This window comes from Musca domestica, unplaced genomic scaffold (assembly GCF_030504385.1).
Source record: "Musca domestica strain aabys unplaced genomic scaffold, Musca_domestica.polishedcontigs.V.1.1 3, whole genome shotgun sequence".
NCBI lineage: Eukaryota > Metazoa > Arthropoda > Insecta > Diptera > Muscidae > Musca > Musca domestica.
Window position 1 is genome coordinate 17596097 of NW_026712299.1, and position 26540 is coordinate 17622636.

Below are 26540 nucleotides of genomic sequence, written 5' to 3' on the forward strand. Positions count from 1 at the left end.
TAAAAACCCCGAAATGTCAATATTTAAGGAGTTATGAGCATTTTAAAATACCCTATTTTTCCTCTTTAAATATCTGCCATCAAACCGATGCTAAAAACCCCGAAATGTCAATATTTAAGGAGTTATGAGCGTTTTAAAATAGGCTACAAAGAAACTGCAGTCAAAACGATGCTAAAAACCCCGAAATGTCAATATTTAAGGAGTTATGAGCATTTTAAAATACCCTATTTTTCCTCTTTAAATATCTGCCATCAAAACGATGCTAAAAACCCCGAAATGTCAATATTTAAGGAGTTATGAGCGTTTTAAAATAGGCTACAAAGAAACTGCAGTCAAAACGATGCTAAAAACCCCGAAATGTCAATATTTAAGGAGTTATGAGCATTTTAAAATACCCTATTTTTCCTCTTTAAATATCTGCCATCAAAACGATGCTAAAAACCCCGAAATGTCAATATTTAAGGAGTTATGAGCGTTTTAAAATAAGCTATAAAGAAACTGCAGTCAAAACGATGCTAAAAACCCCGAAATGTCAATATTTTAGGAGTTATGAGCATTTTAAAATACCCTATTTTTCCTCTTTAAATATCTGCAATCAAAACGATGCTAGAAACCCCGAAATGTCAATATTTAAGGAGTTATGAGCGTTTTAAAATAAGCTATAAAGAAACTGCAGTCAAAACGATGCTAAAAACCCCGAAATGTCAATATTTTAGGAGTTATGAGCATTTTAAAATACCCTATTTTTCCTCTTTAAATATCTGCAATCAACCCCGAAATGTCAACATTTAAGGAGTTATGAGCATTTTAAAATAAACTATTTTTCCTCTTTAAATATCTGCCATCAAAACGATGCTAAAAACCCCGAAATGCCAATATTTAAGGAGTTATGAGCGTTTTAAAATAGGCTACAAAGAAACTGCAGTCAAAACGATGCTAAAAACCCCGAAATTTTAATATTTAAGGAGTTATGAGCATTTTAAAGTACCCTATTTTTCCTCTTTAAATATTTGCCATCAAAACGATGCTAAAAACCCCGAAATTTTAATATTTAAGGAGTTATGAGCATTTTAAAATACCCTATTTTCCTCTTTAAATATCTGCCATCAAAACGATGCTAAAAACCCCGAAATGTCAATATTTAAGGAGTTATGAGCATTTTAAAATATCCTATTTTTCCTCTTTAAATATCTGCAGTCAAAACGATGTCAATATTTAAGGAGTTATGAGCGTTTTAAAATAGGCTATAAAGAAACTGCAGCCAAAACAATGCTAAAAACCCCGAAATGTCAATATTTAAGGAGTTATGAGCATTTTAAAATACCCTATTTTTCCTCTTTAAATATCTGCAATCAAAACGATGCTAAAAACCCCGAAATGTCAATATTTAAGGAGTTATGAGCGTTTTAAAATAGGCTATAAAGAAACTGCAGCCAAAACGATGCTAAAAACCCCGAAATGTCAATATTTAAGGAGTTATGAGCATTTTAAAATACCCTATTTTTCCTCTTTAAATATCTGCAATCAAAACGATGCTAGAAACCCCGAAATGTCAATATTTTAGGAGTTATGAGCATTTTAAAATACCCTATTTTTCCTCTTTAAATATCTGCAATCAACCCCGAAATGTCAACATTTAAGGAGTTATGAGCATTTTAAAATAAACTATTTTTCCTCTTTAAATATCTGCCATCAAAACGATGCTAAAAACCCCGAAATGCCAATATTTAAGGAGTTATGAGCGTTTTAAAATAGGCTACAAAGAAACTTCAATCAAAACGATGCTAAAAACCCCGAAATGTCAATATTTAAGGAGTAATGAGCGTTTTAAAATAGGCTACAAAGAAACTTCAATCAAAACGATGCTAAAAACCCCGAAATGTCAATATTTAAGGAGTTATGAGCATTTTAAAGTACCCTATTTTTCCTCTTTAAATATTTGCCATCAAAACGATGCTAAAAACCCCGAAATTTTAATATTTAAGGAGTTATGAGCATTTTAAAATACCCTATTTTTCCTCTTTAAATATCTGCCATCAAAACGATGCTAAAAACCCCGAAATGTCAATATTTAAGGAGTTATGAGCATTTTAAAATATCCTATTTTTCCTCTTTAAATATCTGCAGTCAAAACGATGCTAAAAACCCCGAAATGTCAATATTTAAGGAGTTATGAGCGTTTTAAAATAGGCTATAAAGAAACTGCAGCCAAAACAATGCTAAAAACCCCGAAATGTCAATATTTAAGGAGTTATGAGCATTTTAAAATACCCTATTTTTCCTCTTTAAATATCTTCAATCAAAACGATGCTAAAAACCCCGAAATGTTAATATTTAAGGAGTTATGAGCATTTTAAAATACCCTATTTTTCCTCTTTAAATATCTGCCATCAAAACGATGCTAAAAACCCCGAAATGTCAATATTTAAGGAGTTATGAGCATTTTAAATTACCCTATTTTTCCTCTTTAAATATCTGCAATCAAAACGATGCTAAAAACTCCGAAATGTCAATATTTAAGGAGTTATGAGCGTTTTAAAATAGGCTATAAAGAAACTGCAATCAAAGCGATGCTAAAAACCCCGAAATGTCAATATTTAAGGAGTTATGAGCATTTTAAAATACCCTATTTTTCCTCTTTAAATATCTTCATTCAAAACGATGCTAAAAACCCCGAAATGCCAATATTTAAGGAGTTATGAGCGTTTTAAAATAGGCTATAAAGAAACTGCAATCAAAGCGATGCTAAAAACCCCGAAATGTCCATATTTAAGGAGTTATGAGCATTTTAAAATACCCTATTTTTCCTCTTTAAATATCTGCAATCAAAACGATGCCTAAAAACCCCGAAATGTCAATATTTAAGGAGTTATGAGCATTTTAAAATACCCTATTTTTCCTATTTAAATATCTGCAATCAAAACGATGCTAAAAACCCCGAAATGTCAATATTTAGGGAGTTATGAGCGTTTTAAAATAGGCTGTAAAGAAACTGCAATCAAAACGATGCTAAAAACCCCGAAATGTCAATATTTAAGGAGTTATGAGCATTTTAAAATACCCTATTTTTCCTCTTTAAATATCTGCAATCAAAACGATGCTAAAAACCCCGAAATGTCAATATTTAAGGAGTTATGAGCGTTTTAAAATACCCTATTTTTCCTCTTTAAATATCTGCAATCAAAACGATGCTAAAAACCCCGAAATGTCAATATTTAAGGAGTTATGAGCATTTTAAAATAGGCTATAAAGAAACTGCAGTCAAAACGATGCTAAAAACCCCGAAATGTCAATATTTAAGGAGTTATGAGCATTTTAAAATACCCTATTTTTCCTCTTTAAATATCTGCAATCAAAACGATGCTAAAAACCCCGAAATGTCAATATTTAAGGAGTTATGAGCGTTTTAAAATAGGCTATAAAGAAACTGCAATCAAAGCGATGCTAAAAACCCCGAAATGTCAATATTTAAGGAGTTATGAGCATTTTAAAATACCCTATTTTTCCTCTTTAAATATCTGCAATCAAGCCCGAAATGTCAATATTTAAGCAGTTATGAGCATTTTAAAATAAACTATTTTTCCTCTTTAAATATCTGCAATCAAAACGATGCTAAAAACCCCGAAATGTCAATATTTAAGGAGTTATGAGCATTTTAAAATACCCTATTTTTCCTCTTTAAATATCTGCAATCAAAACGATGCTAAAAACCCCGAAATGTCAATATTTAAGGAGTTATGAGCATTTTAAAATACCCTATTTTTCCTCTTTTAATATCTGCGATCAAAACGATGCTAAAAACCCCGAAATGTCAATATTTAAGGAGTTATGAGCGTTTTAAAATAGGCTATAAAGAAACTGCAGCCAAAACGATGCCAAAACCCCCGAAATGTCAATATTTAAGGAGTTATGAGCATTTTAAAATACCCTATTTTTCCTCTTTAAATATCTGCAATCAAAACGTTGCTAAAAACCCCGAAATGTCAATATTTAAGGAGTTATGAGCGTTTTAAAATAGGCTATAAAGAAACTGCAGCCAAAACGATGCTAAAAACCCCGAAATGTCAATATTTAAGGAGTTATGAGCATTTTAAAATACCCTATTTTTCCTCTTTAAATATCTGCGATCAAAACGATGCTAAAAACCCCGAAATATCAATATTTAAGGAGTTATGAGCGTTTTAAAATAGGCTACAAAGAAACTGCAGTCAAAACGATGCTAAAAACCCCGAAATGTCAATATTTAAGAAGTTATGAGCATTTCAAAATACCCTATTTTTCCTCTTTAAATATCTGCAATCAACCCCGAAATGTCAACATTTAAGGAGTTATGAGCATTTTAAAATAAACTATTTTTCCTCTTTAAATATCTGCCACCAAAACGATGCTAAAAACCCCGAAATGTCAATATTTAAGGAGTTATGAGCATTTTAAAATACCCTATTTTTCCTCTTTAAATATCTGCAATCAAAACGATGCTAAAAACCCCGAAATGTCAATATTTTAGGAGTTATGAGCATTTTAAAATACCCTATTTTTCCTCTTTAAATATCTGCAATCAACCCCGAAATGTCAACATTTACGGAGTTATGAGCATTTTAAAATAAACTATTTTTCCTCTTTAAATATCTGCCATCAAAACGATGCTAAAAACCCCGAAATGCCAATATTTAAGGAGTTATGAGCGTTTTAAAATAGGCTACAAAGAAACTGCAATCAAAACGATGCTAAAAACCCCGAAATGTCAATATTTAAGGAGTTATGAGCGTTTTAAAATAGGCTACAAAGAAACTGCAGTCAAAACGATGCTAAAAACGCCGAAATGTCAATATTTAAGGAGTTATGAGCATTTTAAAATACCCTATTTTTCCTCTTTAAATATCTGCCATCAAAACGATGCTAAAAACCCCGAAATTTTAATATTTAAGGAGTTATGAGCATTTTAAAATACCCTATTTTTCCTCTTTAAATATCTGCCATCAAAACGATGCTAAAAACCCCGAAATGTCAACGATGCTAAAAACCCCGAAACGATGCTAAAAACCCCGAAATGTCAATATTTAAGGAGTTATGAGCGTTTTAAAATAGGCTACAAAGAAACTGCAGTCAAAACGATGCTAAAAACCCCGAAATGTCAATATTTAAGGAGTTATGAGCATTTTAAAATACCCTATTTTTCCTCTTTAAATATCTGCAATCAACCCCGAAATGTCAACATTTAAGGAGTTATGAGCATTTTAAAATAAACTATTTTTCCTCTTTAAATATCTGCAATCAAAACGATGCTAAAAACCCCGAAATGTCAATACTTAAGGAGTTATGAGCAGTTTAAAATACCCTATTTTTCCTCTTTAAATATCTGCAATCAAAACGATGCTAAAAACCCCGAAATGTCAATATTTAAGGAGTTATGAGCGTTTTAAAATAAGCTATAAAGAAACTGCAGCCAAAACGATGCTAAAAACCCCGAAATGTCAATATTTAAGGAGTTATGAGCATTTTAAAATACCCTATTTTTCCTCTTTAAATATCTGCAATCAACCCCGAAATGTCAACATTTAAGGAGTTATGAGCATTTTAAAATAAACTATTTTTCCTCTTTAAATATCTGCAATCAAAACGATGCGAAAAACCCCGAAATGTCAATATTTAAGGAGTTATGAGCATTTTAAAATACCCTATTTTTCATCTTTAAATATCTGCAATCAAAACGATGCTAAAAACCCCGAAATGTCAATATTTAAGGAGTTATGAGCGTTATAAAATAGGCTACAAAGAAACTGCAGTCAAAACGATGCTAAAAACCCCGAAATGTCAATATTTAAGGAGTTATGAGCATTTTCAAATACCCTATTTTTCCTCTTTAAATATCTGCCATCAAAACGATGCTAAAAACCCCGAAATGTTAATATTTAAGGAGTTATGAGCATTTTAAAATACCCTATTTTTCCTCTTTAAATATCTGCCATCAAAACGATGCTAAAAACCCCGAAATGTCAATATTTAAGGAGTTATGAGCGTTTTAAAATAGGCTATAAAGAAACTGCAGCCAAACGATGCTAAAAACCCCGAAATGTCAATATTTAAGGAGTTATGAGCGTTTTAAAATAGGCTACAAAGAAACTGCAGTCAAAACGATGCTAAAAACCCCGAAATGTCAATATTTAAGGAGTTATGAGCATTTTCAAATACCCTATTTTTCCTCTTTAAATATCTGCCATCAAAACGATGCTAAAAACCCCGAAATGTTAATATTTAAGGAGTTATGAGCATTTTAAAATACCCTATTTTTCCTCTTTAAATATCTGCCATCAAAACGATGCTAAAAACCCCGAAATGTCAATATTTAAGGAGTTATGAGCGTTTTAAAATAGGCTATAAAGAAACTGCAGCCAAAACGATGCTAAAAACCCCGAAATGTCAATATTTAAGGAGTTATGAGCATTTTAAAATACCCTATTTTTCCTCTTTAAATATCTGCAATCAAAACGATGCTAAAAACCCCGAAATTTCAATATTTAAGGAGTTATGAGCGTTTTAAAATAGGCTACAAAGAAACTGCAGTCAAAACGATGCTAAAAACCCCGAAATGTCAATATTTAAGGAGTTATGAGCATTTTAAAATACCCTATTTTTCCTCTTTAAATATCTGCAATCAACCCCAAAATGTCAACATTTAAGGAGTTATGAGCATTTTAAAATAAACTATTTTTCCTCTTTAAATATCTGCAATCAAAACGATGCTAAAAACCCCGAAATGTCAATACTTAAGGAGTTATGAGCAGTTTAAAATACCCTATTTTTCCTCTTTAAATATCTGCAATCAAAACGATGCTAAAAACCCCGAAATGTCAATATTTAAGGAGTTATGAGCGTTTTAAAATAAGCTATAAAGAAACTGCAGTCAAAACGATGCGAAAAACCCCGAAATGTCAATATTTAAGGAGTTATGAGCATTTTAAAATACCCTATTTTTCCTCTTTAAATATCTGCAATCAACCCCGAAATAACAACATTTAAGGAGTTATGAGCATTTTAAAATAAACTATTTTTCCTCTTTAAATATCTGCAATCAAAACGATGCTAAAAACCCCGAAATGTCAATATTTAAGGAGTTATGAGCGTTTTAAAATAGGCTACAAAGAAACTGCAGTCAAAACGATGCTAAAAACCCCGAAATGTCAATATTTAAGGAGTTATGAGCATTTTCAAATACCCTATTTTTCCTCTTTAAATATCTGCCACCAAAACGATGCTAAAAACCCCGAAATGTTAATATTTAAGAAGTTATGAGCATTTTAAAATACCCTATTTTTCCTCTTTAAATATCTGCCATCAAAACTATGCTTAAAACCCCGAAATGTCAATATTTAAGGAGTTATGAGCATTTTAAGATGTCCTATTTTTCCTCTTTAAATATCTGCCATCAAAACGATGCTAAAAACCCCGAAATGTCAATATTTAAGGAGTTATGAGCATTTTAAAATACCCTATTTTTCCTCTTTAAATATCTGCCATCAAAACGATGCTAAAAACCCCGAAATGTTAATATTTAAGGAGTTATGAGCATTTTAAAATACCCTATTTTTCCTCTTTAAATATCTGCCATCAAACGATGCTAAAAACCCCGAAATGTCAATATTTAAGGAGTTATGAGCATTTTAAAATACCCTATTTTTCCTCTTTAAATATCTGCTATCAAAACGATGCTAAAAACCCCGAAATGTCAATATTTAAGGAGTTATGAGCATTTTAAAATACCCTATTTTTCCTCTTTAAATATCTGCCATCAAAACGATGCTAAAAACCCCGAAATGTCAATATTTAAGGAGTTATGAGCGTTTTAAAATAGGCTATAAAGAAACTGCAGCCAAAACGATGCTAAAAACCCCGAAATGTCAATATTTAAGGAGTTATGAGCATTTTAAAATACCCTATTTTTCCTCTTTAAATATCTGCAATCAAAACGATGCTAAAAACCCCGAAATTTCAATATTTAAGGAGTTATGAGCGTTTTAAAATAGGCTACAAAGAAACTGCAGTCAAAACGATGCTAAAAACCCCGAAATGTCAATATTTAAGGAGTTATGAGCATTTTAAAATACCCTATTTTTCCTCTTTAAATATCTGCAATCAACCCCAAAATGTCAACATTTAAGGAGTTATGAGCATTTTAAAATAAACTATTTTTCCTCTTTAAATATCTGCAATCAAAACGATGCTAAAAACCCCGAAATGTCAATACTTAAGGAGTTATGAGCAGTTTAAAATACCCTATTTTTCCTCTTTAAATATCTGCAATCAAAACGATGCTAAAAACCCCGAAATGTCAATATTTAAGGAGTTATGAGCGTTTTAAAATAAGCTATAAAGAAACTGCAGTCAAAACGATGCGAAAAACCCCGAAATGTCAATATTTAAGGAGTTATGAGCATTTTAAAATACCCTATTTTTCCTCTTTAAATATCTGCAATCAACCCCGAAATAACAACATTTAAGGAGTTATGAGCATTTTAAAATAAACTATTTTTCCTCTTTAAATATCTGCAATCAAAACGATGCTAAAAACCCCGAAATGTCAATATTTAAGGAGTTATGAGCGTTTTAAAATAGGCTACAAAGAAACTGCAGTCAAAACGATGCTAAAAACCCCGAAATGTCAATATTTAAGGAGTTATGAGCATTTTCAAATACCCTATTTTTCCTCTTTAAATATCTGCCACCAAAACGATGCTAAAAACCCCGAAATGTTAATATTTAAGAAGTTATGAGCATTTTAAAATACCCTATTTTTCCTCTTTAAATATCTGCCATCAAAACTATGCTTAAAACCCCGAAATGTCAATATTTAAGGAGTTATGAGCATTTTAAGATGTCCTATTTTTCCTCTTTAAATATCTGCCATCAAAACGATGCTAAAAACCCCGAAATGTCAATATTTAAGGAGTTATGAGCATTTTAAAATACCCTATTTTTCCTCTTTAAATATCTGCCATCAAAACGATGCTAAAAACCCCGAAATGTTAATATTTAAGGAGTTATGAGCATTTTAAAATACCCTATTTTCCTCTTTAAATATCTGCCATCAAACGATGCTAAAAACCCCGAAATGTCAATATTTAAGGAGTTATGAGCATTTTAAAATATCCTATTTTTCCTCTTTAAATATCTGCTATCAAAACGATGCTAAAAACCCCGAAATGTCAATATTTAAGGAGTTATGAGCATTTTAAAATACCCTATTTTTCCTCTTTAAATATCTGCAATCAAAACGATGCTAAAAACCCCGAAATGTCAATATTTAAGGAGTTATGAGCGTTTTAAAATAGGCTATAAAGAAACTGCAGCCAAACCGATGCTAAGAACCCCGAAATGTCAATATTTAAGGAGTTATGAGCATTTTAAAATACCCTATTTTTCCTCTTTAAATATCTGCAATCAAAACGATGCTAAAAACCCCGAAATGTCAATATTTAAGGAGTTATGAGCGTTTTAAAATAGGCTATAAAGAAACTGCAGTGAAAACGATGCTAAAAACCCCGAAATGTCAATATTTAAGGAGTTATGAGCATTTTAAAGTACCCTATTTTTCCTCTTTAAATATCTGCCATCAAAACGATGCTAAAAACCCCGAAATTTCAATATTTACGGAGTTATGAGCATTTTAAAATACCCTATTTTTCCTCTTTAAATATCTGCAATCAAAACGATGCTAAAAACCCCGAAATGTCAATATTTAAGGAGTTATGAGCGTTTTAAAATAGGCTATAAAGAAACTGCAGCCAAAACGATGCCAAAACCCCCTAAATGTCAATATTTAAGGAGTTATGAGCATTTTAAAATACCCTATTTTTCCTCTTTAAATATCTGCAATCAACCCCGAAATGTCAACATTTAAGGAGTTATGAGCATTTTAAAATAAACTATTTTTCCTCTTTAAATATCTGCCATCAAAACGATGCTAAAACCCCGAAATGTCAATATTTAAGGAGTTATGAGCGTTTTAAAATAGGCTACAAAGAAACTGCAGTCAAAACGATGCTAAACACCCCGAAATGTCAGTATTTAAGGAGTTATGAGCATTTTAAAATACCCTATTTTTCCTCTTTAAATATCTGCCATCAAAACGATGCTAAAAACCCCGAAATTTTAATATTTAAGGAGTTATGAGCATTTTAAAATACCCTATTTTTCCTCTTTAAATATCTGTCATCAAAACGATGCTAAAAACCCCGAAATGTCAATATTTAAGGAGTTATGAGCATTTTAAAATATCCTATTTTTCCTCTTTAAATATCTGCAGTCAAAACGATGCTAAAACCCCCGAAATGTCAATATTTAAGGAGTTATGAGCATTTTAAAATACCCTATTTTTCCTCTTTAAATATCTGTCATCAAAACGATGCTAAAAACCCCGAAATGTTAATATTTAAGGAGTTATGAGCATTTTAAAATACCCTATTTTTCCTCTTTAAATATCTGCCATCAAAACGATGCTAAAAACCCCGAAATGTCAATATTTAAGGAGTTATGAGCATTTTAAAATACCCCATTTTCCTCTTTAAATATCTGCAATCAAAACGATGCTAAAAACCCCGAAATGTCAATATTTAAGGAGTTATGAGCATTTTAAAATACCCTATTTTTCCTCTTTAAATATCTGCCATCAAAACGATGCTAAAAACCCCGAAATGTTAACATTTAAGGAGTTATGAGCATTTTAAAATACCCTATTTTTCCTCTTTAAATATCTGCCATCAAAACGATGCTAAAAACCCCGAAATGTCAATATTTAAGGAGTTATGAGCATTTTAAAATACCCTATTTTCCTCTTTAAATATCTGCCATCAAAACGATGCTAAAAACCCCGAAATGTCAATATTTAAGGAGTTATGAGCATTTTAAAATACCCTATTTTTCCTCTTTAAATATCTGTCATCAAAACGATGCTAAAAACCCCGAAATGTCAATATTTAAGGAGTTATGAGAATTTTAAAATATCCTATTTTTCCTCTTTAAATATCTGCACTCAAAACGATGCTAAAAACCCCGAAATGTCAATATTTAAGAAGTTATGAGCGTTTTAAAATAGGCTATAAAGAAACTGCAGCCAAAACGATGCTAAAAACCCCGAAATGTCAATATTTAAGGAGTTATGAGCATTTTAAAATACCCTATTTTTCCTCTTTAAATATCTGCCATCAAAACGATGCTAAAAACCCCGAAATGTTAATATTTAAGGAGTTATGAGCATTTTAAAATACCCTATTTTTCCTCTTTAAATATCTGCCATCAAAACGATGCTAAAAACCCCGAAATGTCAATATTTAAGGAGTTATGAGCGTTTTAAAATAGGCTATAGAGAAACTGCAGTCAAAACGATGCTAAAAACCCCGAAATGTCAATATTTAAGGAGTTATGAGCATTTTAAAATAAACTATTTTTCCTCTTTAAATATCTGCCATCAAAACGATGCTAAAAACCCCGAAATGTCAATATTTAAGGAGTTATGAGCGTTTTAAAATAGGCTACAAAGAAACTGCAATCAAAACGATGCTAAAAACCCCGAAATGTCAATATTTAAGGAGTTATGAGCGTTTTAAAATAGGCTACAAAGAAACTGCAGTCAAAACGATGCTAAAAACCCCGAAATGTCAATATTTAAGGAGTTATGATCATTTTCAAATACCCTATTTTTCCTCTTTAAATATCTGCCACCAAAACGATGCTAAAAACCCCGAAATGTTAATATTTAAGGAGTTATGAGCATTTTAAAATACCCTATTTTTCCTCTTTAAATATCTGCCATCAAAACGATGCTTAAAACCCCGAAATGTCAATATTTAAGGAGTTATGAGCATTTTAAAATATCCTATTTTTCCTCTTTAAATATCTGCCATCAAAACGATGCTAAAAACCCCGAAATGTCAATATTTAACGAGTTATGAGCATTTTAAAATACCCTATTTTTCCTCTTTAAATATCTGCCATCAAAACGATGCTAACAACCCCGAAATGTCAATATTTAAGGAGTTATGAGCATTTTAAAATATCCTATTTTTCCTCTTTAAATATCTGCAATCAAAACGATGCTAAAAACCCCGAAATGTCAATATTTAAGGAGTTATGAGCATTTTAAAATACCCTATTTTTCCTCTTTAAATATCTGCAATCAAAACGATGCTAAAAACCCAAAATGTCAATATTTAAGGAGTTATGAGCGTTTTAAAATAGGCTATAAAGAAACTGCAGCCAAACCGATGCTAAAAACCCCGAAATGTTAATGTTTAAGGAGTTATGAGCATTTTAAAATTCCCTATTTTTCCTCTTTAAATATCTGCAATCAAAACGATGCTAAAAACCCCGAAATGTCAATATTTAAGGAGTTATGAGCGTTTTAAAATAGGCTATAAAGAAACTGCAGCCAAAACGATGCTAAAAACCCCGAAATTTCAATATTTAAGGAGTTATGAGCATTTTAAAATACCCTATTTTTCCTCTTTAAATATCTGCCATCAAAACGATGCTAAAAACCCCGAAATGTCAATATTTAAGGAGTTATGAGCATTTTAAAATACCCTATTTTTCCTCTTTAAATATCTGCAATCAACCCCGAAATGTCAACATTTAAGGAGTTATGAGCATTTTAAAATAAACTATTTTTCCTCTTTAAATATCTGCCATCAAAACGATGCTAAAAACCCAGAAATGTCAATATTTAAGGAGTTATGAGCATTTTAAAATACCCTATTTTCCTCTTTAAATATCTGCAATCAAAACGATGCTAAAAACCCCGAAATGTCAATATTTAAGGAGTTATGAGCGTTTTAAAATAGGCTATAAAGAAACTGCAGCCAAAACGATGCTAAAATCCCCGAAATGTCAATATTTAAGGAGTTATGAGCGTTTTAAAATAAGCTATAAAGAAACTGCAGTCAAAACGATGCTAAAAACCCCGAAATGTCAATATTTAAGGAGTTATGAGCATTTTAAAATACCCTATTTTTCCTCTTTAAATATCTGCAATCAACCCCGAAATGTCAACATTTAAGGAGTTATGAGCATTTTAAAATAAACTATTTTTCCTCTTTAAATATCTGCCATCAAAACGATGCTAAAAACCCCGAAATGTCAATATTTAAGGAGTTATGAGCGTTTTAAAATAGGCTACAAAGAAACTGCAGTCAAAACGATGCTAAACACCCCGAAATGTCAGTATTTAAGGAGTTATGAGCATTTTAAAATACCCTATTTTTCCTCTTTAAATATCTGCCATCAAAACGATGCTAAAAACCCCGAAATTTTAATATTTAAGGAGTTATGAGCATTTTAAAATACCCTATTTTTCCTCTTTAAATATCTGTCATCAAAACGATGCTAAAAACCCCGAAATGTCAATATTTAAGGAGTTATGAGCATTTTAAAATATCCTATTTTTCCTCTTTAAATATCTGCAGTCAAAACGATGCTAAAAACCTCGAAATGTCAATATTTAAGGAGTTATGAGCGTTTTAAAATAGGCTATAAAGAAACTGCAGCCAAAACGATGCTAAAAACCCCGAAATGTCAAAATAGGAGTTAAGGAGTTATGAGCATTTTAAAATACCCTATTTTTCCTCTTTAAATATCTGCCATCAAAACGATGCTAAAAACCCCGAAATGTTAATATTTAAGGAGTTATGAGCATTTTAAAATACCCTATTTTTCCTCTTTAAATATCTGCCATCAAAACGATGCTAAAAACCCCGAAATGTCAATATTTAAGGAGTTATGAGCATTTTAAAATACCCTATTTTCCTCTTTAAATATCTGCAATCAGAACGATGCTAAAAACCCCGAAATGTCAATATTTAAGGAGTTATGAGCGTTTTAAAATAGGCTATAAAGAAACTGCACCCAAAACGATGCTAAAAACCCCGAAATGTCAATATTTAAGGAGTTATGAGCATTTTAAAATACCCTATTTTTCCTCTTTAAATATCTGCAATCAAAACGATGCTAAAAACCCGGAAATGTCAATATTTAAGGAGTTATGAGCGTTTTAAAATAGGCTACAAAGAAACTGCAGTCAAAACGATGCTAAAAACCCCGAAATGTCAATATTTACAGAGTTATGAGCATTTTAAAATACCCTATTTTTCCTCTTTAAATATCTGCAATCAAAACGATGCTAAAAACCCCGAAATGTCAATATTTAAGGAGTTATGAGCGTTTTAAAATAAGCTATGAAGAAACTGCAGTCAAAACGATGCTAAAAACCCCGAAATGTCAATATTTAAGGAGTTATGAGCATTTTCAAATACCCTATTTTTCCTCTTTAAATATCTGCCATCAAAACGATGCTAAAAACCCCGAAATGTTAATATTTAAGGAGTTATGAGCATTTTAAAATACCCTATTTTTCCTCTTTAAATATCTGCCATCAAAACGATGCTAAAAACCCCGAAATGTCAATATTTAAGGAGTTATGAGCATTTTAAAATATCCTATTTTTCCTCTTTAAATATCTGCAATCAAAACGATGCTAAAAACCCCGAAATGTCAATATTTAAGGAGTTATGAGCGTTTTAAAATAGGCTATAAAGAAACTGCAGCCAAAACGATGCTAAAAACCCCGAAATGTCAATATTTAAGGAGTTATGAGCATTTTAAAATACCCTATTTTTCCTCTTTAAATATCTGCAATCAAAACGATGCTAAAAACCCCGAAATGTCAATATTTAAGGAGTTATGAGCGTTTTAAAATAGGGTATAAAGAAACTGCAGTCAAAACGATGCTAAAAAAAATGTCAATATTTAAGGAGTTATGAGCATTTTAAATTACCCTATTTTTCCTCTTTAAATATCTGCAATCAAAACGATGCTAAAAACCCCGAAATGTCAATATTTAAGGAGTTATGAGCATTTTAAAATATCCTATTTTTTCTCTTTAAATATCTGCAATCAAAACGATGCTAAAAACCCCGAAATGTCAATATTTAAGGAGTTATGAGCATTTTAAAATACCCTATTTTTCCTCTTTAAATATCTGCAATCAAAACGATGCTAAAAACCCCGAAATGTCAATATTTAAGGAGTTATGAGCATTTTAAAATACCCTATTTTTCCTCTTTAAATATCTGCAATCAACCCCGAAATGTCAACATTTAAGGAGTTATGAGCATTTTAAAATAAACTATTTTTCCTCTTTAAATATCTGCAATCAAAACGATGCTAAAAACCCCGAAATGTCAATATTTAAGGAGTTATGAGCATTTTAAAATACCCTATTTTTCCTCTTTAAATATCTGCAATCAAAACGATGTTAAAAACCCCGAAATGTCAATATTTAAGGAGTTATGAGCGTTTTAAAATAAGCTATAAAGAAACTGCAGTCAAAACGATGCTAAAAACCCCGAAATGTCAATATTTAAGGAGTTATGAGCATTTTAAAATACCCTATTTTTCCTCTTTAAATATCTGCCATCAAAACGATGCTAAAAACCCCGAAATGTCAATATTTAAGGAGTTATGAGCATTTTAAAATATCCTATTTTTCCTCTTTAAATATCTGCAATCAAAACGATGCTAAAAACCCCGAAATGTCAATATTTAAGGAGTTATGAGCGTTTTAAAATAGGCTATAAAGAAACTGCAGCCAAAACGATGCTAAAAACCCCGAAATGTCAATATTTAAGGAGTTATGAGCATTTTAAAATACCCTATTTTTCCTCTTTAAATATCTGCAATCAAAACGATGATAAAAACCCCGAAATGTCAATATTTAAGGAGTTATGAGCGTTTTAAAATAGGCTACAAAGAAACTGCAGTCAAAACGATGCTAAAAACCCCGAAATGTCAATATTTAAGGAGTTATGAACATTTTAAATTACCCTATTTTTCCTCTTTAAATATCTGCAATCAAAACGATGCTAAAAACCCCGAAATGTCAATATTTAAGGAGTTATGAGCATTTTAAAATATCCTATTTTTTCTCTTTAATTATCTGCAATCAAAACGATGCTAAAAACCCCGAAATGTCAATATTTAAGGAGTTATGAGCGTTTTAAAATAGGCTATAAAGAAACTGCAGCCAAAACGATGCTAAAAACCCCGAAATGTCAATATTTAAGGAGTTATGAGCATTTTAAAATACCCTATTTTTCCTCTTTAAATATCTGCCATCAAAACGATGCTAAAATCCCCGAAATGTCAATATTTAAGGAGTTATGAGCATTTTAAAATATCCTATTTTTCCTCTTTAAATATCTGCAATCAAAACGATGCTAAAACCCCGAAATGTCAATATTTAAAGAGTTATGAGCGTTTTAAAATAGGCTACAAAGAAACTGCAATCAAAGCGATGCTAAAAACCCCGAAATGTCAATATTTAAGGAGTTATGAGCATTTTAAAATACCCTATTTTTCCTTTTTAAATATCTGCAATCAAAACGATGCTAAAAACCCGGAAATGTCAATATTTAAGGAGTTATGAGCGTTTTAAAATAGGCTACAAAGAAACTGCAGTCAAAACGATGCTAAAAACCCCGAAATGTCAATATTTAAGGAGTTATGAGCATTTTAAAATACCCTATTTTTCCTCTTTAAATATCTGCAATCAAACGATGCTAAAAACCCCGAAATGTCAATATTTAAGGAGTTATGAGCGTTTTAAAATAAGCTATGAAGAAACTGCAGTCAAAACGATGCTAAAAACCCCGAAATGTCAATATTTAAGGAGTTATGAGCATTTTCAAATACCCTATTTTTCCTCTTTAAATATCTGCCATCAAAACGATGCTAAAAACCCCGAAATGTTAATATTTAAGGAGTTATGAGCATTTTAAAATACCCTATTTTTCCTCTTTAAATATCTGCCATCAAAACGATGCTAAAAACCCCGAAATGTCAATATTTAAGGAGTTATGAGCATTTTAAAATATCCTATTTTTCCTCTTTAAATATCTGCAATCAAAACGATGCTAAAAACCCCGAAATGTCAATATTTAAGGAGTTATGAGCGTTTTAAAATAGGCTATAAAGAAACTGCAGCCAAAACGATGCTAAAAACCCCGAAATGTCAATATTTAAGGAGTTATGAGCATTTTAAAATACCCTATTTTTCCTCTTTAAATATCTGCAATCAAAACGATGCTAAAAACCCCGAAATGTCAATATTTAAGGAGTTATGAGCGTTTTAAAATACCCTATTTTTCCTCTTTAAATATCTGCAATCAAAACGATGCTAAAAACCCCGAAATGTCAATATTTAAGGAGTTATGAGCATTTTAAAATACCCTATTTTTCCTCTTTAAATATCTGTCATCAAAACGATGCTAAAAACCCCGAAATGTCGATGTTCAAGGAGTTATGAGCATTTTAAAATACCCTATTTTTCCTCTTTAAATATCTGCAATCAAAACGATGCTAAAAACCCCGAAATTTCAATATTTAAGGAGTTATGAGCGTTTTAAAATCTATATATATAAATGAAAGTTGTGTTAGTTACTACGCTTATAACATAAGAACCGCTGGACTGATTTTAACGATTCACACAAATTCGGAGTTGTCTCCTCTCCGAAAAGGATAATATCCAAAAAAATCGCGTAAAAATGTGATATATTAACATTTTCATTTTGACTTTTCAAATGTACAATAGTAATGTTTTATTTTGCTTAATTTTTTTCCATTTTGACTTACTTTTTTCTAATGTACATTTGTAGTGTTTTTTATTTTTTATTTTTGAATTCGAATATTAAAACCAATTTATTTAATTGACTTGATTTCTTGAGAACTGAAATTGATGGCGGGTTACATGGAAGTGTAATACCGAATTATATGGTGGCGAAACGGAATAGATGATATCGAAATAATTTAACGCGGTCACACCAAAAGAAAGATAATTATTAATTAAAAGATAATTACTTTTTCAAATTCGCTAAAAAATCACGAAAAAGAGATCTCATTGCAAAAATTCTCAAATCGGGAAAAAATCGAAAAGATTTTCAGTGGAATCGAATTTTAAAAAAATAGTAAGGGTCTTTAAACATTTGCTGTAATAAATCAGCGAACAAGTTGAAGATTTTTTCAATTTGCTATTCTTCTTTTGTCATTATACCCTACAACACTATGTGTTGGGGGTATTATAAGTTTGATTGGGCCAAAAATTATGTAACACCACGAAATATTGATTTCCCACATAGGAAAGTATATATGGATCTTCCTATCTCGCCGAGCTGAGTCGATCTAGCTATGTATGTCCGTCCGTCCGTCTGTCCGTCTGTCCGTCTGTCCATGTTAATTTGTAATCACTCTACAGGTCGCAATTATGGTCCGATCTTCACGAAATTTAAAATGGAGGTGGAGCTAGGGTCAGAATAGAACCCTATTTCTTTTGGTGATGATCGCATAATATTTAGGGGTTGAAATGGACCAAAAACTGAAAAAATCCTGATTTTGCACTTGCTCTACAGGTCGCAATTATAGACCAATCGACGCGGAATTTCACATGTAGCTAGAGTTTAGGGCTGGCAAGAAGCCTACCCATTTGGGTGGTCATCGGATAATATTTAGCGGGTAAAATAGACCATATCTTTTTTGTTGAAAAAATTCAAAATTTTTCATTAAACCGCGAATATTTTAAATCCCAGCGAAATCACAAAGCCATGACAAGGTTACTTCTGATCTTTACATTGATGTTAACATCCAACAAAACGGATATATTGCTAAATATGTGCGATATATATGTTTATCAAAGAAGATATGCTTGAAAAATCTCTTATATGTCGAGAACGGCTGAACTGATTTCGACAGTTCTCATTAATTCAGAATGGCCTCTTGGCAGGAAACATAAAACGTCTAAAAAAATCGCATAAAAATATCTCTCTAAAGATGAAAATATTGATTTTGTAAAATTTTCTCATATTTTTTCCATTTTGTCATATTTTTGGCATATTTTCATTTTGAATTAAACATTTGGTAATATTTCTACAGCTAACAAAACTAAGTAGTTAGGATATCAGGATATCATATACAGATCGCATTTATGGCCCGATCCTTACGAAATTTTGCATGGAGATAAGATGAGGGTCAGAATAAAAACCTATTCTTTTTGGAGATGATCGCCATATATTTAGGGGTTGAAATAGACCAAAAAACTGCAAAATTGTCTGCAGGTCGTAATTATGGGGGTTACCGGACATTGCAAAAGCCAAGCAGTTTTGGATGGCCATCCAAAAATATTCAATGTGCGAAATAGTTTGTCAACTTTTGTAGACAAAATACGAAAATGTCCATTCCAGTGACTTTTTGGAGAATTTACAAATACTGGAAAGACGCGCTTCCGACTATTTCGTTAACGCTGATTTCGTTGAAGTATATAGTCAAATGTCTGTATCTCATATAGATGCGTCTCAGTCAAAAACCGATAATAAATGTTAATCTTTTGCCACTTCTGAGAGATTATAGGTCTTTGGGAAATATTGGTCCCAGATCTAGGAAGACCATTTACGTGCAACATCTACCAATAAATTGGAAATGAGCAAATTATTTTAAGTTGCTAATATTCAAAAATTAGAGAACGAAACCTGATGGTTTTCTTTTATTATTTGTCACAATATCTTGTGGAATTCTTTCGAGTATCTCGCCTATAAAAACTGTATCGTTTATTATAGTGTTGTAGGGTATTCAACGGTCGGCCCCGCTCGACTGTAGCCTTTGCTTACTTGTTTTTTTTTAATTTGTATTTGCGAACACATTTAAACAACCAAAAATGACAGAAAAAGCCTAATGGAGCTCATTTCAAAGCGTGGACCTACTTCTTTCATGTGACAATAATCCGTCCAATGAGAGCTCAAAATGCAAAATTCTTTGGAAGTACAATCAGTAAAATACCAAATTTAAAGGGTGCAAAATAATAGAGCGAATGGGACTTTTAGTAAGAAAAGGATTTCTATCCTTCCAGGAATTCTTCCCAAACATTCAAGATACCTTAAATCACTTTTGCAGGTCATGATATCGATCATAACTCACGGATAAGGGTACAACCCGATTTTATATTTATATAACCATCATATGATTTAAGCTATTTTTGGGGTCTTGGCCACTTTTTTCATATTTTGGCCCTTATTTGGCATCTTTGTCTCTAAGGGGTTAGGGAACCATCATACAGATAATTGCCACATAGGAATTTATTTAAGTAAAGTCCCCACATTGGAGTATCCCCAAGTCCACTTTCACATATAATGTGTGGTCAGAAAAGAAAATTTTGTATTCTATTGAATTTGTAACTCTCAAGAGAATATTGGTTGGAAACGTAGATATGGGAAATACATCTATATGATAATATGGTGGATAAAACTATTTTTACTCATTTAAATCACGCGGAATGTTTTTCAGTTTGACATGCTATGTTGTTCTGTTAAATTTTTGATTTGGTCTCTATTTGTCATATTGGATTATAAGGGCTAGAAGAATGTTTTCAATGTAGGTCGATGTCTCGGAGTAGTGCCCATGTAAAAGTATCTCCTGATTTTACCATATTTCAAAGAATTTGGCTAAAAATGTGTATTTGGGGGGTGAAAACTTACACAAAAATATGAACATATCTACAAATTTTAGAATTTTTTCCATATAATAGTACCCCCTCAAGTCCACTTTTTGGCGGACAAACAGACCGACATGGTTAGGGGGACTTATAAGAACGCTAATGGACAATCTGAGGTGCTAATGGCTTAAAAAAGTAATTAACTTTGGCTATTCTTAATTCATTCAGCGCTCAATTATGAGGTGTACAAAATACAGCAAATTCCAATTTACTGCTCATTTCACTGGAAGATTTTGCTACGATTTTTACCATACTAAAAATTAATTTGATCCCTTACATGGGGATAAGATTGATATATACTTTTTAATAGAATTGTATAGCACATCCACACCTTTGAAGCCCACGGCTTAAATATGGGTACAGGTATTTTAAAACACTTTTAATCGACCAGTACGGGAACACTTATATCAGTCATATCTGTGAATAATTATGCTTTGACAAATATGCATAATAGACAAAAACTACGGGCCGGCAACGCGGACCGGGCCAGCTAGTCTATATATATAAATGTAAGTTGTGTTAGTTACTACGCTTATAACTTAAGAACCGCTGGATTAATTTTAACGATTCACACAAATTCGGAGTTGTCTACTCTCCGAAAAGGATAATATCCAAAAAAATCGCGTAAAAATGTGATATATTAACATTTTCATTTTGACTTTTCAAATGTACAATAGTAATGTTTTATTTTGCATGATTTTTTTCCATTTTGACTTACTTTTTTCTAATGTACATTTGTAGTGTTTTTTTATATTTTATTTTTGAATTCGAATATTAAAACCAATTTATTTAATTGACTTGATTTCTTGAGAACTGAAATTGATGGCGGGTTACATGGAAGTGTAGTAGCGAATTATGTGGTGGCGAAACGGAATAGATGATATCGAAATAATTTAACGCGGTCACACCAAAGTTAAAAGATAATTACTTTTTCTAAATCGCTGAAAAATCATGAAAAAGAGATCTCATTGCAAAAATCAAAAAAAACATTTTCAATGGAATCGAATTTTAAAGTAATAGTACATTCTATTGACAAACTTTGTAAGGAATGATCTTAAAACATTTGCTGTAAAAAATCAGCGAAAAAGTTGAAGACTTTTTCAATTTGTTATTCTTTTTTTTTGTCAATTTTTTTTTTTGTGAACAAAATAAAGAATAATTTTTCACTAAAAAAATTGAATAAGTGCGAAATAGGATGTTAACTGACATCTACCTTTCAACTCCAGGGCCTACATCGTGGGTTAGCTGGAAGATGCGAACACGTTTAAACAAACAAAAATGACCGAAAAAGCTTAATGGGGCTCATTTCAAAGCGTGACAATGATCCGTCCAATGAGAGCTCAAAATGCAAAATTCTTTGGGAGAATAATAAGTAATATACCAATATTGAAATAAAAGGTGCAAAATAGTAGAGCGAATGGGACTTTTAGTAAGAAAAGGTTTTATATCCTTCCAGAAATTCTTCCCAAACATTCAAAATACCAAAAATCACTTTTGCAGGTCTTTATATCGATCATAACTCATGGATAAGGGAACAACCCGATTTCATATTTATATAACCATCTATGATTTAAGTTATTTTTGGGGTCTTGGCCGGTCACTTTTTTTCGTTTTTTGGCCCTTATTTGACATTTTTGTTTCTAAGGGGGTAGATAACCTCTTCGCATAAAATTTGAAATTTTCAGAGTAGGGCCCATATTGGTATTGACCACATTCATCAATTGATTTGGCTAAAAAATTTTATTTATGCCACCCTGGGGTAGGGAACCATCATACAGATAATTGCCACATAGCAATTTATTTAAGTAAAGTCCCCACATTGGAGTATCCCCAAGTCCACTTTCACATCTAATGTGTGGTCAGAAAAGAAAATTTTGTATTCTATTGAATTTTTAACCCCCAAGAGAATATTGGTTGGGAACGTAGATTTGGGATGTGCATCCATATGAAATAAATTGTGGAAACATGAACAATTACAAATATAAGAAAGTAGCACGGGACCGAATATTTGTTTAATCATCATTGAATTATCCTATGATGAAAATATGGACTTTAAGGGGTCTCCAACTTACAATTTAAATGGCAAATAAAATTAATTCCCATCTTATCATTCTGCCCTCAATTATGAGGTGGATAAAACTATTTTTACTTATTTAAATCACGCGAAATGCTATGACATGCTATATTGTTCTGCTATATTTTTGATTTGGCCTCTATTTCTCATCTTGGATTATAAGGGGTAGAAGAAAGTTTTCAATGTAGGTCGATGTTTCGGAGTAGTGCCCATATAAAGAAGGTACCTCCTAATTTAACCACATTTCAAAGAATTTGGCTAATAATGCGTATTAGGGGGGTGAAAATCTTACACTAAAATTTCAACATATCTACAAATTTTAGAATTTTATCCATGTTATAATACCCTCTCAAGTCCACCTTTTGGCGGACAAACAGACTGACATGGTTAGGGGGACTTATGAGGACTCTAATGCACAATCTAAGTTGCTAATGGGTTTAAAAAAGTAATTAACTTTGGCTATTCTTAAATCATTCAGTATACAAAATACAGCAAATTCCAAATTACTGCTCATTTGACTGGAAGATTTTGCTACGATTTTTACCATATTAAAAATTAATTTGATCCCTTATATGGCGATAAGATTGATATATACTTTTTAATAGATTTGTATAGCACATCCACACAGTTGAAGCCCACGGTTTAAATATTGAAGCCCACTGGTTAAAAATGGGTACAGGTATTTTAAAACACTTTAAATCGACCTGTACGTGAACACTTATATCAGTCATATCTGTGAATAATTATGCTTGGGAATATATGCATAATAGACAAAAACTACGGGCCGGCAACGCCGACCGGGCCAGCTAGTAGGCTATAAAGAAACTGCAGTGGAAACGATGCTAAAAACCCCGAAATGTCAATATTTAAGGAGTTATGAGCATTTTAAAATACCCTATTTTTCCTCTTTAAATATCTGTCATCAAAACGATGCTAAAAACCCCGAAATGTCAATATTTAAGGAGTTATGAGCGTTTTAAAATAGGCTATAAAGAAACTGCAGTCAAAACGATGCTAAAAACCCCGAAATGTCAATATTTAAGGAGTTTTGAGCATTTTAAAATACCTTATTTTTCCTCTTTAAATATCTGCAATCAAAACGATGCTAAAAACCCCGGAATGTCAATATTTTATTAGTTATGAGCATTTTAAAATACCCTATTTTTCCTCTTTAAATATCTGCAATCAAACGATGCTAAAAACCCCGAAATGTCAATATTTAAGGAGTTATGAGCATTTTAAAATACCCTATTTTTCCTCTTTAAATATCTGTCATCAAAACGATGCTAAAAACCCCGAAATGTCAATATTTAAGGAGTTATGAGCATTTTAAAATACCCTATTTTTCCTCTTTAAATATCTGCCATCAAAACGATGCTAAAAACCCCGAAATGTCGATGTTCAAGGAGTTATGAGCTTTTTAAAATACCCTATTTTTCCTCTTTAAATATCTGCAATCAAAACGATGCTAAAAACCCCGAAATGTCAATATTTAAGGAGTTATGAGCGTTTTAAAATAAACTATTTTTTCTCTTCAAATATCTGCCATCAAAACGATGCTAAAAACCCTGAAATGTCAATATTTAAGTAGTTATGATCATTTTAAAATATCCTATTGTTCCTCTTTAAATATCTGCAATCAAAACGATGCTAAAAATTCCGAAATGTCAATATTTTAGGAGTTATGAGCGTTTTAAATTAGGCTATAAAGAAACTGCAGTCAAAACGATGCTAAAAACCCCGAAATGTCAATACTTAGGGAGTTGTGAGCATTTTAAAATACCCTATTTTTCCTCTTTAAATATCTGCAATCAAAACGATGCTAAAAACCCCGAAATGCCAATATTTAAGGAGTTATGAGCGTTTTAAAATACCCTATTTTCCTCTTTAAATATCTGCAATCAAAACGATGCTAAAAACCCCGAAATGTCAATATTTAAGGAGTTATGAGCGTTTTAAAATAGGCTATAAAGAAACTGCAGACAAAATGATGCTAAAAACCCCGAAATGTCAATATTTAAGGAGTTATGAGCATTTTAAAATACCCTATTTTTCCTCTTTAAATATCTGCAATCAAAACGATGCTAAAAAGCCCGAAATGTCAATATTTAAGGAGTTATGAGCGTTTTAAAATAGGCTATAAAGAAACTGCAGTCAAAACGATGCTAAAAACCCCGAAATGTCAATATTTAAGGAGTTTTGAGCATTTTAAAATACCCTATTTTTCCTCTTTAAATATCTGCAATCAAAACGATGCTAAAAACCCCGGAATGTCAATATTTTATTAGTTATGAGCATTTTAAAATACCCTATTTTTCCTCTTTAAATATCTGCAATCAAAACGATGCTAAAAACCCCGAAATGTCAATATTTAAGGAGTTATGAGCATTTTAAAATACCCTATTTTTCCTCTTTAAATATCTGTCATCAAAACGATGCTAAAAACCCCGAAATGTCAATATTTAAGGAGTTATGAGCATTTTAAAATACCCTATTTTTCCTCTTTAAATATCTGCCATCAAAACGATGCTAAAAACCCCGAAATGTCGATGTTCAAGGAGTTATGAGCTTTTTAAAATACCCTATTTTTCCTCTTTAAATATCTGCAATCAAAACGATGCTAAAAACCCCGAAATGTCAATATTTAAGGAGTTATGAGCGTTTTAAAATAAACTATTTTTTCTCTTCAAATATCTGCCATCAAAACGATGATAAAAACCCTGAAATGTCAATATTTAATTAGTTATGAGCATTTTAAAATATCCTATTTTTCCTCTTTAAATATCTGCAATCAAAACGATGCTAAAAATTCCGAAATGTCAATATTTAAGGAGTTATGAGCGTTTTAAATTAGGCTATAAAGAAACTGCAGTCAAAACGATGCTAAAAACCCCGAAATGTCAATATTTAAGGAGTTATGAGCATTTTAAAATACCCTATTTTTCCTCTTTAAATATCTGCAATCAAAACGATGCTAAAAACCCCGAAATGTCAATATTTAAGGAGTTATGAGCGTTTTAAAATAAACTATTTTTCCTCTTTAAATATCTGCCATCAAAACGATGCTAAAAACCCCGAAATGTCAATATTTAAGGAGTTATGAGCATTTTAAAATACCCTATTTTCCTCTTTAAATATCTGCAATCAAAACGATGCTAAAAACCCCGAAATGTCAATATTTAAGGAGTTATGAGCGTTTTAAAATAGGCTATAAAGAAACTGCAGACAAAATGATGCTAAAAACCCCGAAATGTCAATATTTAAGGAGTTTTGAGCATTTTAAAATACCCTATTTTTCCTCTTTAAATATCTGCAATCAAAACGATGCTAAAAACCCCGAAATGTCAATATTTAAGGAGTTATGAGCATTTTAAAATACCCTATTTTTCCTCTTTAAATATCTGCAATCAAAACGATGCTAAAAACCCCGAAATGTCAATATTTAAGGAGTTATGAGCATTTTAAAATACCCTATTTTTCCTCTTTAAATATCTGCCATCAAAACGATGCAAAAAACCCCGAAATGTCGATGTTCAAGGAGTTATGAGCTTTTTAAAATACCCTATTTTTCCTCTTTAAATATCTGCAATCAAAACGATGCTAAAAACCCCGAAATGTCAATATTTAAGGAGTTATGAGCGTTTTAAAATAAACTATTTTTTCTCTTCAAATATCTGCCATCAAAACGATGCTAAAAACCCTGAAATGTCAATATTTAAGGAGTTATGAGCATTTTAAAATACCCTATTTTTCCTCTTTAAATATCTGCAATCAAAACGATGCTAAAAACCCCGAAATGTCAATATTTAAGGAGTTATGAGCGTTTTAAAACAGGCTATAAAGAAACTGCAGCCAAAACGATGCTAAAAACCCCGAAATGTC